Source organism: Gavia stellata, chromosome 10 (assembly GCF_030936135.1).
Source record: "Gavia stellata isolate bGavSte3 chromosome 10, bGavSte3.hap2, whole genome shotgun sequence".
In the NCBI taxonomy this organism is placed as follows: domain Eukaryota; kingdom Metazoa; phylum Chordata; class Aves; order Gaviiformes; family Gaviidae; genus Gavia; species Gavia stellata.
Genome location: NC_082603.1, coordinates 29,701,925 through 29,720,246, shown reverse-complemented (window position 1 = coordinate 29,720,246; position 18,322 = coordinate 29,701,925).

Genomic DNA, 18,322 nt, shown 5'->3' with positions numbered 1-18,322 from the left:
TCTCATTCTGCCAGGTTTAATGAATATTAGCGATGTTGAGGAATACTGCTGTGAATAGCCGAACACTGCTGTAGTTGTTTATCAACAAAAATTTTCAATCTAGGTCAGGCACAGTGGATTAAAAAAAGCAGTTTATCAAGCAGTACTGGGTTGTAGTACAAGTACAGTAATACAAGTCTTACTTAAAAAACAAAAAGAACACAGGGGAAAGCTATTATACATGGTATTAACTGAAATAATTTGATCTTTAGACATCATTTAATGTCTTTGTGAGGCATTCTACAATATTTTAGTACTGTTAATGCCACAGCATTTGATCAGTTTGGGTAACAATAATCATATGTTAACATAGCACACAGTTTTGCCCTGTAATGTTTTCTCCTAAGCTTTTCTCCTAAATCAATATTCATATAGGTACCTTCTTTAAAGTCCTTAGACAGGAAAGTAACAGCAACATTATCTCAAGCGAAACCAAGCCAGTCCCAGTTTTTACATGGATTCATGCCTTTTCCCAAGTCCTGGTATTTTGCATTTTTGTCTACACCAAGCTACCAATCACAAATAAAAGCAGTCCTAAGCCACCCCTGACAATACATGAGATGTTTACACAAATCATGAGATTTTTAAGTAACTGTTTCTGTCCTTGGGGGTTGGCAGCGGAAAAGACCCTAGCCTGCAGATTTGCAAGCCCTCCCCACCAAAGAGAAAGCAGTATCTGTTCTTTTTTAGTTTCCAGAAAAGTGTTTGTTATAAATCTGGGATTAAGGCCAGGTGTGGTCAGAAACAAATGTGGGAAGGTGAAGTAATTGTTATTTGCTGAAAGTAATTGCTTCCTGTTATGATTACCATAGCAATTAATGCAATTCACTATAATACTCTTGGGAATAATAAAGTTACTGGAGAAGAACAGCAAACAAATACCTTTGTCTGCTCTAGAAAACAGATTAGTAGCAAAACTCGTTTGTTATATGTACAAGAGGAGAGCTGCACTGTCCTTAGCACTTCACTTTCTTGCTTTTAAATGCTTGGCTTAGTCAAAATTATGAGAGAAAATTACATTGTTGTCACTTAGCAACCATAACTGGATTCAGGAGCAAAGGGCTTTGGAACAGACAGTACTTGGCTACTAAACATTACCACTACAGCATACCCAGGACCACTCACTTCTGTTTAAAAATGGGGAGGCTGGGGCACAGAAAAACAACTGAAGTGCCTTTTAGAAGTGTTCACATTCCCGTTTTCAAGCTACTAAAGGAGCTTTTTCTTCCCCTGATTTCCCACCAACCCATCACCCATACAGATGAGTTTTTGAGGAAATGTGTGAGAGAGGAAGGACTCAGGTAAGTGCCTAAGGCTGTCTCAAGGCATCTAGGTGCTAATGCCACCAAAGTCAACTGCAGTGGAACACCCACATACTGCGGATGTCCCAGCGGACCTCTCCTTCTGTATGCTCACATGTGTCACTTGGGTGCTTTTGAGTTTCAAGTAGGTACTTAGGATGTCCTTGGATGAATAGGAAGTTCTGAATGAAAATATTATTACTGTAATTCTACATTTCCTGTAAATTATGGGACTTTGGTAGTTTAAAAGTGGTAGACGCATCCAAACATTGGTGACAAAAATATTATTCCTTTGTATAAACGTATTTCAAGTAACTCCTTTTTCCCTCTCCCCAAAAAATCCTAACTCAGTGGATTTATAAAAACCCCACAGTCATTTTTCCATCTGCTCTCGTAACATGCTGGAAGGGCTGGGGACAGGAGTGTGGGGAAAGGGACTACGTAGCACCAAGCACAACAGAGCGGACATTCTGGCCCAGACCTTGATGCATACCCACAGTGCAAATAATTAAATATGTGCTAAGAGTTATTCGAGAAAATAAAGCATAGAAGACAGAAAAGTGACTAATTTAGAAGGATCACAATACTTGGTTAAGACTCAAGGCCTAATTCTGATATTGTTTAGAGCCATTCATACCAGGGGCTCTGGAAGAATCAACTTACACCGGTGCATAGGAGGGCAGCATCAGGCCCCTTCTGCTTACAGCTGTGACCTGACAAATGCACTTTTGAATCACAGATGCAGAGCGTGAGGCTCAGGGCCACACAGCATCATCCAAGAGTGAGTCGAGTGTGTATTTTCCTAGGAGTTTAAATACAGACTTGAAGTATGTTTGACAGATATTACAGGAGCTCCCAATGGAAGCAGAAGCCCAGTGTGGCTGCTCTCAGAGCACTAACGGATGAGAAGGCTTTTGCTCTGATATTCTAGCATCCAGCAAAACCGTTCGGTTCTGGAAGACTGAATAGATGTAGCTGAAAATACTTTTTGCTGCTGAAAAATGCTATGGAAAATGGAGGAAATTAATTTGGCTGGGGCATGCGATGCTTGCCTGGTAGTCCTTAAGTATTTTGTTCAGCCCCAGTACACAGAAAAGAAAAATGTCTGAATATATTCAGTGAGGGTTCAATTCTCTATTTGTCACACTAGGCAGCAAATCTGTGACTGGCTGGAGCATGCTGCTGCTGTTTGGGGTAGAGCAGCTCTCTCTCAGCACACCACCTTGCCTAATGTCTGGCACTAGTGACCTGCTTATTGATCATTCCCCGCAGCTTTACAAACTTCATCTGCCAGGGATGCAGGAATGCAGCAGAAGGGGAATCAACAGATACGAAGCGGAACCTACAGCTATGGGCCCTTGGGCAGCTGAAGAGTAATTGCCTCCCTCAAAGCGGCTCAAAGCTGTAAGCAGAATCGATCCACAGGAAAAGCCAGATTCCTTCCACTGTGATAGCAATATCACAAAAGTCTACATTTACCTGAATCCCTCATTGCACAATCTCCAACCTTCTGTCCAGCTAAGTTCCTGCTTACATACCAGCTACGTGCACCTTGTGTGTATTTTTCTTCTTTACTACCCATCCACAGCTATTGTGCCAAGCTGCCCTGTGCTGCTGGGGATCCTTCTCCATGCTGAGAGGCTTGTGCACTTCCAGTAGCTGTGAAGCTCAGTGTCTCCTTATGGAGCAAAGGATTTTGAAGTGCGGGAAAGGACACAGAATCAACATAGACAGCAGAAGTCTAAGAAATTCTTACAGTCCTATCTAAAGGCACTCTTAAACTTCAGAATAGGATGTTCAGAGCTCCTGGGAACCACAGTCACAGCAGAAGCAGTGAGGTGAGAAGTGATCATTTCAGTGTAAACAAGCGATATTCTGTAAAACTGCTAACACTGAGAGCTAGTGGCTACTTAGGGTTTCAAGATTTCTATGTCTAAAGTTCTTGTGTTATGAAGATGAAATTAGTACAAGACCCAACAACCATTCTTGGCATATTAGACATGTATTAATTATGTTCTATAGAGAAATAAGATGACATTTAAATTGTTTCTAATAATTTAATCGCAGCATGAAACTACTATATTTCCTTATTGTAAAATAAGAAAAAATTATTAGTACAAGATCCAACAACATTCTTGCCATATTAGACATGTATTAATTACGTTCTATAGAGAAATAAGATGACATTTAAATTGCTTCTAATAATTTAATTGCACCATGAAACTACTATATTTCCTTATTGTAAAATAAGAAACAACGATTGTGATAATATTTTTGCTTTATTAAGAGATACTACTCTTTTTAAACTTATGCTCCTCATCAGCAGAAAATGATGGATAACCACTGATCTAATTCTCAGGCTCAGTTTATGCTTAACAATACATTAAGTCTGCTCCTTAACTACCAGAGAAATGTGGGCTCCTGGGTGTTTCCTTCCAGTTCCTTTCTTAAGCATGTGCAGCATTCCTGCCTCCTAAAAACTTGTTCTATAAAAGGCTGTTATGTGTCTTTGATACTGTGGGATCCTATTCTTCCTAGTCATTAGACTGGAAAACCTATGTGTTACCCAAACATTTGTTAAAATACTCATATTCCAAATCGGTTTCAAGACGTACCTTAAAAAAAACTCAGAAGACCTCAGATTCTGAAAGTTACCAGGGATTAGTCTAACATTTTCCAGTCAAACCCCAGAGTTTTAGGTACTGAACTGAACACAGTGTTCCTGAAAGAGAAGGACAAATTGGAAAAGTGTAAATGTTAGACAAGGTATGAGCCAGAAGTCAAAACTCCAAATACTTTTCCGTGAATCATCTCATGCTGTGAGACTTGAAATCTGCACAAACACTGTTCCCTCTTGAGGCAGAAACAAGGAAGAATTTGAAATCTGTAAGGCTGAAAATAACTTTCCCAAAAATCTTTCTCTTGCATTTCTGTTGCCACGTTAGGCACTAGAAAAAGTACCAAAGTGTGTGAACGTTTGGATGTGAACACTTGACAATGTGTCATGCTGTCATGTGATCTGCCATTAAAAGCAAGTCACAAGGGTGACTGTAATGAAAGCGTCGCTGAAAACAATAGTGTGAGCTTTGGCAGTTGCAGAAGGATAACATGGAAGCAACCTACACTAAATTCTTTTGCTACTGCAGAACATCTGCATCCCCTCCAGATCAATAAGCGCTGGGTGGAGAATCTTTTTGCCTCATCTGGTCCTTCTTTTCCTCTTTCTTTACGCGCTTTTCAAATAGCACAAGAAAACAGATGGTGTACCCCGGCATTGCACCTCACAACTTTGTCCCAAACAAACCTGAACCACAGCATTTTTTGCAGATTATGATAAATCTAGACCTAGTTGTCTATTGCTGTGTCCTTGACGGGACATATCAACACAACTTCACAGATTTTATCTCTGGTGTAAATGACCAGACAGACCAATGCCTTCCACAGGCTTTCTGTTATCTGATATATACTGTAGAAAGAGTCCTTTCTAACTCTGTCCTTCCCTACTGTGCATGCTTGTTGCTCCTCTATTTCCCCTTTCCTTTTCCTGTATGTTACTATGTAGGATTAGCAATGGATGCTGAGCACTGTTCAGGTGCAGCCCAATGATCTGCCAATGAATTCCCTCCATGGGTGTTTGAGTTCCCTGAGTGTAACTTCCAGATTTAATTTAGTCCCATTATATCACTGAAACAGCGTTCTGCGCTTTCATTATTCTCTGTCCTGAGATATTTTATGCTTCCTCATGCTATTCCAGAAAGACATGCAAGCAGCTGCACAAAGCATCACGTTTTGTGATGGTTTTGTTTTTGGCTGGCTCATAATCAACAGTTACCTGCTGAGTTAAAGTATTATTCCTCATCCCCTGTCTAACACTACAGAGTGACTGCTCAGTGCAACAACTTCACCCCTTCTTTTTTTTATTATTTAAGATATTGTGGTACTCTGAATAAGTTGTTAGAAAATTACCTTATTGAAATGTTACTGCTACCACTGAGGACTCTTCAGCTCCCCATACCACTTACTGTTGCCAAGCTGATAAATATGAAACATCACCTTTTGATAACCTGCAAGGAACATTATTTTCCTCAAGTGGAACAAGCTCTCAAGTTGTGATGTATTGGAGGGATCTTCACTCCAACTGCCACCCATTAACGTGCTAATCAGCAGCAAAGTAAAGAGTCAGAGCCAAAACCTCAAGCCCCAAAACTCATCAAAACTTGAAGGAAATCACTTGTGTGTTACTCACCAGTAAGGCTGGCATAGATTTGCTGAAACTTTATGATGTTTGTTCTTTTTCTCCACAAAGCAGATGACATTTATGTGAGAAGGTATTTTCCATACTGACTGGGTGCTTTAAATCCCTACACAGAAGAAAGAATAGTAAGAGACAATGGTGAATCACCACCCATGAATGAAAAGTGGAGTCAGAGGGGAAGGGGGTGTAAGAATTAGAGATTTCCCTCGCAGTCCCAGAATGCCAGCCCCATCCTCTTCTACCTCCCTTTCACTTCCCCCCTCCCCAGGCAAAACTGCTGTCAGTAATTAACCCAAACTCATACTGCTTTCCCATGAGTGACCTAGACCCCCTCCCACATGATGTGATCTCTCCATCTTCAAAAAATGTAGTTAATACACCTGAAAATAGTCCATGATCATCTGCCACACACAGCATGTCAGCATTGTCCCGCTCTATAGGCCCTTGCTGGCTGGATGCATTGCGAAATATCTGCCTTTTTCCAAGCTCCAAGGTCTGCCGAGGCAGCGTGTGTATCTGAGTTGGCCAAACACTAGGTCACGCCACTCAGACTCCTGGTCACTTCAAGGTTTATAGCTACTTCTTTTCCTTATAATCTCATCCTTTCTACTTATTACCTTAACATTGGAGGTGGGGCTGTGCTGCAGGTTTGGGATTCATATTCACATCTGACAGCAAAAGGCTTCTGTATCTGAAGTCGTAGCTTAACTCCTCATAGGTGGAAGGTTAAGCTTTGAGAGAGGATTGGGTTTACAGTGAGAATTTCTTCCAGTCCCAGGTTTGCCGCTGTTGAAAGGGACAGACATGCTTTGGTCTGCGTTATGAGCAATTACTCTGCATCAGATAAAGTAAATTACATGTTAGACAATTAAATATGGTGGGGATTTTTAGGAATGAAGTTTTCACATTCTCAGATTGAGCTCTCAGATTTCTTACCTGGAAAGAAATGAGATGACAAATACAATTTGTGCATACCATTTTTGTCCCTAACACAAAATGAACATCCCTAATGTGTTGGCTTAGGTGCATTTACCTCCGCATTTTCTCAGCATGATCGCAGCTTAGATACAGGCAACGCTATGCAGGAGGTAGCATGCTACTTCTTGCTGACTGCTCTTTAGATCTCCATCCTGGAAAGGTCTGAGTGCTTTCAAGTCTCCATCTAGTCAATGAGAAGCAGTCACTTAACAGATTAGAGACCGTATCTTACAAACTCTGTCTGCTATAAAATCACCCCAAGTGAATGCTGGCATTTTTCCTCCATATAACCAAAATGAGAAAATGTTGCCAGGACATGATTGAAACTCAAGAGCTGCCAGAAAGGAGTTTGGGTGGGTCTTATCCTGCCAGGGGCTGAGTTCACAGCCTGGCTCTTGTGGGATAAGAAGTGGGTACTTCCAGCAGTGGTTACATCTATTCCCTCAGTTCTGGTGCAAAACCAGGCATTTCCTTTCCATCTGTGCCCCTCACAGACTCACTTACACTGTTGTCATCAACACAGCCATGGTGTGTGGTTGTCAGACTCTGAGACTCAGCACGGTGGACAGGTGGACTGGGCTGAATTTTTCATGATGCTGGTATCAAACCAGTGCCACACTGTTCCCACATTCTGCAGCGCTATTACAGCTTTTGAAGAAGAGGTCAGTAGAAATTCAGAGGACTGTAGGTTTCTTTCTTATTTCGCTTCTTTCTTCCTAGCCAATCCCACTGGAGGACTGGGATCATCCATGATAAACCCCAAAGCTTCCCAAAGGGAGACAATACACTTGCTGGGATCTTCTCTGTCTTGCAGAGTTACTGTTTAGGATACAGGATTCCGTTTTGGAGCATACCTCTCTCCTGGGACCCAACAACTGCTCTACGGCTTTGCTAGGAAGAGAGAGGGATGTGATGGGGAAGAGAAGGAAAGTGCTGCTTGCCTCCAGCCCTTCTCCCGCTGGAGTGGAGGGGCCACACGGGACTCCATTACAGCCCTGGGGAGAGAAGAGGAAGAATGAAAGCCAAGGCACAGCAAGCCCAAGGCAAACTACATCAACAGCCCCAAATGCAGCATGAGATTAGTATCATGAAATGGATATGTCATGATAGTATATATTATCCTTAAAATCACAGTCCTACCACAGTATTGTTGTACCAGCTTTACCACCAGCTTGTGCTCAGGCTCAGTACATTCATACTCAGGTGCAGAGGTAAGGATCTGTAGGACATGTGTACCACTCTACCCAGCTCTTCAAAAGATTTAACCAGACCTCATGACCTTTGCTTTCCCAGCTCCTGCCTTCCCATGGCAATGGAGAAAATGAAAAATATTCACAAATTACAGGATCTAATAACTTTCCCTTTAGAAGAATCATATTACTAAGAAGTCATCTATACATGTAGTCATTAGAGCCAATAACTTTAGTAATTGATTTCCCAACTGTGGCTCAAACTGTTATTATTACTTTTTAAAAACAATGTATTGCATGAATACCAAATTTATTTCTTGGAGTTACTTAATTTCTCCCATTAATTGTGGAGAGATTCTGAATTTGTTGCCTTTGTCATAAATAAAGCTATTTATTTCACTGGAAATACCTGGCTTTTCATTCAATATGAAGCACTCAGATACAACCTCATGTGACATTAAAGTCATTGCACCTTATGTCTCAGCATCATTAAAATGAGGAATAAGGTACTTATCTCTGCTTAGAAATGCAAAGAAAAATTATTCAGATGCAATATTGTCTCCTCTGTAGAAAGGATTTTGGGGTGACTGATCTTTTTTAAGAATGGCAAAATGCAAAACAATATTGCACTGAAAAAATAACAAGTTCCTTTACGTTTTTTAAAATCCAAAAGCATGAATTCTGATTCTTCCTTTTCCTCCCCTCACTTTGCACCTAAAAAATCTCTTCAGCAAAACCAGTAACAGACTGAAGGGTGCAACCAGACTATAAAGCTCAGATGGGGTGAGAAATCACATTTTGAAACTTTGCAAACAAGTTGCTCTGAGTCAATTTTCCCACAGCTGAATCTATGCTCTTGTCTGTTCTCATTTCCCACAGGTAGTTACGGCATTGGCAATTTGAAGTATTTCATAAATAACTTGCTGGTATTCAGCATGTTGCTTTATTTCCTCTCCTATAATTGAGTTGTGCTGGTTTGACATTTTGATTCAGCATTGTAAAAAGAGCAGACTCAATTTACTGAAATTTCGGTGGTTGATGCATTTAGGAAAAAATACTGATTCCATTTTGCGGTGCATTCATTAAGGGAAACATACTTACCATACATTTGTTTGCAGAACTAAGTAGTCATTCATCAGGAACAAGGGGAACATCTCGCTTTCCTCCCTGGAGTGAGTCACAATTTTGGGCAGGGACGGTTCTGACCTGAGGCCTGGTTTCCCCAAGGTTTTTCTGGTTTCCCAGGTGGAGTCCAGTCCCATGGCTATTTGAAAGCCATCTGCAGAGCCATTTTGGTACACTTTTGACCCTACATGAACATCTGAAGGGTTTCCATTTGCTACGCACTGTGTGAAAGAAGAGGGAGAACACAGAGGCAGAGATAATGGCAAAGTATCATGTCATTGCAAGGTGTTATCTGTGGAATCCAGATTATCATAGTAAATGTGAGAATTGACAACATACAATGTTCGTCAGCCAGCTGCCCGCTCTCCCCTGCCACTTCCCACTAATTCTGGGGGCAAACCCTAGGTCTTGCTTCTGCATACCCTTTTGGAATTGATACAGATTTTGCCTGAATGAGGGCTCAGGAGGCTCAGGATGCTGTCCCATCGACACCTCCATGCGCCTGTGCAGAAGTCCATCCACAGCCAACAAAAGCCTAAACAACCCATTTTCTCCCGAAACCTCCAGGTGACACTGCTTGACCCAGCTGGTGTAACACTCAGCACAGTTGATGGAGCAGAGAAAAAAATCATGGTCCTTAACACCCAGCTTCTTTTTAACAAGGGGGAAAGGGAAGCTGTGGTTTCATAAGATACTCTTCAACAAGAGTATCCTGAAACATCAGCTACAAAAAACGTGCTTATATGCAGCTCTTTGTACTTACACTGTTTCTACTAATCAATTTCAACACTTTGTGTTGCTGTTGCCATCAAAATGTACTCTTCTGTATATAAAGCAAGGCTCTTCAGGCTCTTCAGCAGGTTTAATGCTTTGTGTTGCTGTTGCCATCAAAATGTACTCTTCTGTACATAAAGCAAAGATCTTCAACAGTTTTTCTAAAGGATGTGGATTGGGAAAAGCATAGGAATAATGGAGAAGATTAAAAAGATGTTTTTAAGTAGCAAGTGTAACATACCTAAAATCTAAATTTTAGTATATCGGTCAGAGACTTATGGATTCAGAGATACCTGGAGAGATACTTCCCATACAAAGGCATTTTATACAAATGTGCTATATAGACACACATACATATATATAAATCAATTATCTCTACCTGTAGACCACACTGTCACGGTCACTAAGGAACAACAGAATGACAGAAGAGTGAAGTTAAGTGCAATAATCCTGTTGACCACCAGAAACCAGCACCCTGTTTCCAAAGATCTACTCCAGAAATAAATGGTGGTTGGGAACGCGAACAGATCCTGGTGTTGGTGGCTGTTCAGATCAGGTTTTCAATTTTTTCAATTTCTCAGTGTAGCAGAGATCTCTTTTTTGAACCTGAAATAGGCGAGGAACTGACTCTCCAAAAACTTGTCCATTGCAGAATTCTCTCATCCTCTGCTTTTAATGCAATATATTAATGGATCTCTAGCCAACTATTCAATATCTGTTAAAATATGAAGTCTATTTATATTTTTTCTTAACTTTCTAAACTTCTAAACAAACGGCTAAGAAAAGAACAAGTAGATCTTCCATAGACACCTACTAATTGTCCACTCCGCTGACCTCATCGCTATAATCACTTCCAAATCTATTCAACAAAATTTTAAACTCCTTACCTCAAATTAAGAGAGACAGGATTTCTGTGAGCTTCTGGCTAACAGGTGAAAAGCTTCTCATTTGTATTCCTAGGAAGTAGCTGAATCTTTATACTTTTCCTGCCTCAAGTTTTCCAAAACTTGAAGGATGGAACAATCTTGAGGATCTCTAGCATTTGTCATGTTAGGAAAACAATTAAAACAGACATTATTTTCATTCAGTAAAACTGTGACATTTCTTTGGTCTTTCTTCCATAATTTATAAATTGCAAAGGCCAAAGCTTTCAGGAATTATACTTAAATAAGGTGATTAATTATGAAATGCATTAAGTACTTGATTGATATTGTGGGACCGTTGATTTGGTATTTTCTACTTAGACCCAAAGTCAGATTAAAGATTACAAGTGAATAGCTAGTTATTAATATTGAAATATCTAGAGAACGATAGGGATGAGAAAGGTAGATCACTTTGGAGTAAGCTGCGACTTCTGCCAGTATGAGTCCCAAGAAAGATGCAGCCAGCCCCAGAACTGCCAGTGGGACCCAGCCAGCCTGGCCCCAGTGAAATCAATCTGGGGCTGCTGCTTGTGCTGCTCTGCTGGTATCTATAAATGCACAGAGACAAAGCACACTTTCTATATCCCACGGTCCGTGAGGCCTGTTGGATACTATTACACAATTCTTCTCCCATTTTTATTTTGCCCTTATGATTAGAAAAATTCCTCAACTTTGAAAAACAATGAAAAATGCTCATAGCAACTCCTTTGAGTTTTATGAGCTTCTGTATGGCTGATGGTAGCAGAACAGCCCTGAGTTTGCTTTATTATGGTCATTTAAACAACTTAAGCTTAAAATGTTCTCAGGGAAAAAATTAGGGCAATGCCTAACAAGCACATTAAGCCTTATTATGTCTATTAAACACAGGGAGCCACCCTTGTTGCGACTGCACATTACATTTGAAAGATGTTATGGGCAGCACACTGAATCCCCTAATTAAACCAGCGTGGGAGGTACTTTTTTGTGACATTTAGAAACTCTCAATTACAAAATAACCAGCTAAAAAGGCAAAGAACTGGATTTTCCTAAGACAGTACCAGAAAATATAAACAGGCATTGGATGTAGGCAAAGAACTGAAAACATTTTTTTGCATTCTGGTTTTACTTTTCTTCTGTTACTTTGGTATCTTAAGATACTCAAAATGAATAAAAAACCCAATATCTGAGCGAAAAATAACCTTGTCACTTGAGGAATCAAACATTTAGAAATTGCCCAAGAGAAAAAAATCAAAGATACTTTTATCTGCAATATTCAAAATAGAATAGACCATAATATCTTTTATTACTTTATTTTAAAATATCCTTTATTACTGAAAAATTTTAAAATTACAAAAGTGATGGTTCAAGTTTGTATGAAGTTGAAATAACTTAAAGCCTCTTTTTTTCCACATTCTGCAAGTCTTTTATCAGGGGTTTAAAATTAAGCATACACTTCCAGAATGTGTATCTCAGGGCTGGGATCCTCAAAGGAAACCAGATGGCAAAAATCGTAAATCTTTTTCCCTTCTGCTCTTTGATAGTCCCAGTCACAAAAGTTATGAGGCTGGAAGATCAGGTCTATGTTCTATTGTTATGAAAAGATTTTCTTCATGCATCCAGTGTGGTTTTAATTTTCTCAAAATCCACAGTAGCAAATAGCAGTTTAGTGAGACAGTATATGCAAACAGTTATAGAAAGAACATATACCACATTCTCTATTTCTTTTGGAGGCACTGGTGTATTTCACATAAGTAATGTGACAAGAGTAGCTTAGACTGGAAACACTTGGGGTTTTTTGATGCATAATACTGGATAGCTGTAAAGAAGTTTAAATTTCAAGCACTATCATGCACAAAGATATCACTCCCAAACAGCAGACAAGTATCCAGTCTCTGGTTATACTTCAACTTTAAGAGAAGCTGACAGAGTAGGTAGGTAAGTATTTTGGGCTTCAACTGCAAATGGAAGATACAATCTGTCTACTGCCTTCACATAAACATCATGGTTAAATATTTTAGAAATTCTTTTAATCACTGATCTTAAAGAATGTTCACAAGATAAAAAGAAATCATTATTGTTAATGTTCTCAATGTAGAGCCTGAAAGCTCAAAGATAAGTTAAGACTATGTTGGCTGTTCCTAAGACTTCTGTGGAAATAAAATATGCAATGAGAGAGCTCTTTGATTTCCTGAAGGAAGTTCAACACTCCAATTTAGTGCTCCAACCTCAAACACAACTGAAAAATGTTTTAAGTTTGCTTGAAAATAATTATTCCAACATATTTTTGATGTAGAATCTGTAAAACATTTGCAGATGTTTATTTCAACTCCTTTCAGTGTTTACTGTTTCCTATTGAAAACAGCTATTGAAACCAAAACTTCTCTACAAAAATTCACTTTTTACTAACTTCACTTTTTTGTTGGAAAATTCTCCCAAAGTAATTTTATGAGAATCTTCTGAGGAAACAAAGGTGGGGGACAATGATAAATTAAGAAAAATACAACACAAACAAATGTCAGGTTTTATTGAGGTACTGCATTCACATATGTTTGTGCACTGAACAATCACATTTGGCTAAAGACAACCATATTCATGACATGAAGACACCACATTAAGATGGCACCCAGGGAAGGCTTAAAATAAATCTTGGTCAACATAGTATGCCAAATTCTGCTCTGCTTGACAACTGTGTTATATCATTGGAATTGCACAGGGTAAAGACAACAATTTGCATGAAAATGACTAGCAGCAGTAGCTGGTATGTGCAAATCAATGTATTACTTCCCAGTACAGTAACCATACACAAATACATAAGTCTGGCACAGCTTCAGGTTGGCCTCTGGTTATCGACAGTAGTTGTAATAGCCAGAAAACACCTCTGGAAGAGTGAGTCAGGTTCTTGTGGCTCACAGTTCATCCTCGTGCCTCAGGAAATCTCTTGAAGCCACTTGGCTTTTTCAACAGCTTGTTTCAGAGGGGGGCTTGTGAAGAATGCAGCTCTGTATCTGCAAAATACCAAACACAGTTAAGAATTAGACTGAACAGGCAAAGATTTTTTCATCTGCTGCACAGCAGAGTTGATAAGGAGATCCTACAAACAAATCCAGAACAAACCACTCAGCTCAATCCATTTTGCTGGGATTACTTCTTTCCAAGCATCTCATTATATTCCTAACTTTTATCATGTGAAGAATTACACCTCTGAAGGGCACCACTACAGCTATGAAACACTAAATGCCTCCTCTGGGGATGTATGTGGATGGGTAGATCTGCTGTTGCTCCTCTGCTGGGCAAGTGAGGATTTCACCTTGCATGTGATAAAGGCTCAAGGCACAATGGTGCTAAAATAAAACAAAAAAGGCTTAGCAGATAAAGACAGTCATTCATCTAACATTTCCATGTAGTGCCTCTTGGAAAATGCATCACTAATATCTACATTAAACCATGCATTTCATTTGTGTGATAGACATACTCACAATGTGTGCCTTTAATCCTGAAGGATACCAAAATATATTCCAAACTGCACTTGAATTTCTATATAAAGAAATTACTCTACTGCTTATTAAAACAGGGTTGCTTCTGAGGTAAAGCACAGCAGCTGTTGTGACAGCTGGGTTTAGAAGCAGATGTTTGTCTGGATATGCAAAAAACAATGGACATGCACTGAAGTCTAGCCAGAAAAATCTCAGCTAATTCAGCTACTGACAGAAGTTCTGAAGTGTGAAATCTTGGATTTCAAGGCAGATGGCAACTAGCAGCAAAGAGCATCCTAACCAGCAAAGAACATCACTTCAGTACTTGCTCACTGAGAAGAATGATGCTTATCTGAGTTATCAGTGATACTTTTTGTAGATTCTAGATTTTCTGCTGCTTAAGTCTCTGAGGATGGTTATACATTCCTGACCAACTTAAATCAAAACACGAGACATACAAACAAACTTCAATTTGTACCATCCCCCAGTATTGCCATCTGGTTGACAGCAGGCTCAATATGAGTCAGTAGTGTGCCCTGGCAGCCAAGAGGGGAAACTGCATCTTGGGGTGCGTTAAACCCAGTATAACCAGCTGGTCAAAAGAGGTCATTATCCCACTGTATTTAGCCTTGGTGCAGCCTCACCTTGAGTACTGCGTGCAGTTCCAGGCCCCACAACTTAAGGATGTTAAGGTATTTGAACGCATCCAGAGGAAGGCAAAGCTGGTGAAAGGGCTGGAAGGAATGTCCTATGAGGAGCAGCTAAGGACTTTGGGCTTGTCTAGTTTGGAGAAAAGGAGGCTGAGGGCTGACCTCATTGCTCTCTACAGCTTCCTAAGGAGAAGTGGAAAGGAAGGTGCTGATAACTTCTCCCTGGTATCCAATAATAGGATGTATGGGAATGGTTCAAAGCTGCACCAGGGGAGGTTTAGACTGGACATTAGGAAGCATTTCTTTACTGAGAGGGTGGTCAAACACTGGAACATGCTTCTAGAGAGGTAGTCAATGCCCCATGGCTGTCAGTGTTTAATAGGCATTTGGACAATGCCCTTAATTTGCTTTAACTTTTGGTCAGCCCTGAAGTAGCCAGACAGTTGGAGTAGATGATAATTGTAGGTCCCTTCCAACTGAAATATTCTATTCTATCTCCACATACAGCATTTCTGATTAAATACCAGATCAAAAGGGAGCTCTCATGGCCATCACTTTCTCCAGACTAGGGGGCAGACCCACACTCAGCCTGAGACAGCACCCAAGACCATCTCTACTGAGAGCAGCATGACAGGCATTTCTTTTGCAGACCTGGACAGTCTAGCAAAAGCCAGGGGCTGCTGGTGTGGCCTAAGGAATGCCTGGGGCTAAGACACAGCCCCACACACACTAAGGCTATAGACATCCTTCATCTATCTCACTTTTGAGAAGTATGAGACTAGCCTGTTCGAGATGCCCTTGGAAGAAAGTACCACAAGTTGCCTCATTGGCTGGTCCAGTACTACTTCTACCCTTTAGTGTGGAAGATTTTCTGCTACTAAATTTGGACCTACTTCAGTGTGAAATTCAGCATATTACTTATCCTGCCTGCCACAGACATGGAAAATAATCACTGTTCTCTCTTTTACATAACTGAACACTGTCACTCATCTTTTCCAGACTGAAGCCAGCTTAAGCCTGCCCTGCCGTTCCAAAATCTTCATCATTTTCCCAGTTTTCTCTCTTCTCCAGTATGTCAACAGCTAAGAGCATTACTATAACAGAGGCACTGCCAGCACTAACTGGGGCAAATTATTACCTTACATCCTGTACACAGTTCCCCTCTTTGGTATGTCAGACTAAAAGAAGAGCACAGAACATCAATACTGTTTATGGCATACTGTAATCCCCAGATTTTTTCCCCCATATTACTTATTCTCCCTTAAGTATATTTAGTCTCTTTTTATTTAGGCTCTTTAGTCCTTCAGCCAAGCTCTTACTACTCGTCTGGGACTGAGTATAGAGACATCCTTCCCTCCAAAAATGTGTTTGAGAAATGAGCCACTGAAAACTTCTTTGACTGCATTTTCCTAAAGACCTGTAGTCATAGCCACTTGTTCCCACTTACCTGACAGGCAAAATTACCTTGACAAAGAGAAATTAGACTGGTTTGTCATGATTTGTCTTCATGTAATCTGTGTCATTTTTCTTGTTTGTAACTCAATTGTTTAATAATTTGTTTTGTTATCACTCCAAGTTAGCCTCCAGCCACCTAGTTCCTCTCCTTTCCCTTTTTAAAGCTAAGAGCTATGTTTGCCCTTTTGCTGGAGAAGAGCATGCAAACAAGCTTGAATTGTATGCTCAACTACATCAGTTGCAAGGGTGTAGGGGGTCCTGTTCCTAATTAAAACCCAGTGAATTTGGCAGACGAAGTATGCACGCTAAAGCAGATTTAATTGCCACATGTAGCTTTCTCACAGCAGTGGAAGGTTTGCAGCCACTGATGGACTCTGGCTTATCACTGTGCTGTTAAGTGGCTCCCCATAACAGGTGAGGGCATGAAATCTGCAACAAGCACACAACATGAAAAGCAGCAGACAAAAAACCCAATTAGACACCCAGAATTTCTACCAACACTTAACCAGATCACCTGTTGAAGTTCAGAAAAGATCCTTGCCTCCCTTTTCATTTTCAGAGAAAGTTCCCAGCTGCTCCATTCTGGATCTGGAAGCAAAAAAGCTTACAGGCTAAGGGCATAGCTTTCCTGGTTTTAGCCCAAAGAAGTCTCAAGTGTTTTGAGTCTTCATGATAATGCCAGCCTCATCTTGCCAACCAAAAAAATTGGATAATTCATCCACAAAAAAGCTTCTAAATTTTTTGGTCTTTATATAACACATGCATTCAAACCCTAACAAAGAAGTCCTTTGCAGCTGGCCTTTCGATTCTCTCCCTCTGTTTCTCTTCCTGTAAGCAACAGTGATTAGCAGGCTACACTTTGGGGCACTCCATAAACATTAGTGTCTATAACACAGTGGAAGGCAGGCAAACTGAAGCATGAAGAAATGAGAGGCTCACAGCTTCAGAAAGCAATGCCACATTCACAGACCTGAACTCAGGTCTCCTCTCAGTATTTAGCACCTGCCACAGATATTTTTGTATTTTCTCACCACAGACAGCTTTCTGACTGCAGGATCCCTTTTAGTCTTCTCACAGTATTTTTCTACCACAAGCCACTTCATTTGCAACAGCAGAAAAAGTGTGCGGAGGTGGTTAGGAGTTTCAAAATGAGTTTTGTTACACTTAAGTATTTTCATGATGACAAGCAGCCCAAACCAACCTGTTATGCTGATAATAAAAAGTGTGAGAAAGATGCATTTGCACTCATGATACACAGGGGGGCTTTTTTTAAGGGTACAAGGGAAAATACATGAAGTGGAGAACTCTGACCCATTTACTTTCCTGATCATCTAAGAACAACTGCTGAGCCCACTTTTTTCTGACAGACATTGCTGATCTACAGCTATTCTCACATTCTGTGGCTGTTTAGCCATGAGCTTTCACCCCCTGCAGAAAGAAAAATGCATGTTTCATGCCATCTGAAGTCTTTTGCATTATTCATAAATTCCTCTTAAGTCTGAAGTACAATTCACCTGTACTAGTGTACATCTTAAATACTATTTTGTATGGTCTGTGCCATAGGCAGTTTGACCTTTAAACATTTCAGCATAAAAATTAAGTCAGCATATGAAACTACATCTTTTGCAAGATAACCCTCTTCAGTTCTCTATCAGACTTGACTCAGGACTCATAGGTAGCATCCCCAAGAAGCAGAATATGACTGAACTACCCACCAGATACTTCACTGCTCTTACCCTTTGTCACATAGGAGCCTTTCTTGCAGTTCACTGCTAAAGAATTTCTTTTGAATGCTAAGTTACAATGGCTGCCTCCTTATTAAGCTCTGGTGCATCCTGGACAGCATCAAGGAAAGGACAAAGACAGCATAAGGGGAACATAATCTTCTCTGGCACACACAACCATGAAGGAATATTCATGTACAAGTAAATCAAGAGATTTTTCTGTGGAAGGACTCTGTTCAAGTCTCTGCAGATACTTCCCTGTGCAAGGACAGCATCAAGGCAATGTATGAATAAATCAGACAGTTTGCTAGTGCTTTTCAGAAAGCTAAAAACACACATAAAGAATCATGGCATTTTGAAAAATGCTTATTGTATCTGCATCACCACATAAAACAGAGCAGAGGGTATACAAATACCATAGAGTAAGATGAAAAGAAATGTTCTCACTGTACCTAT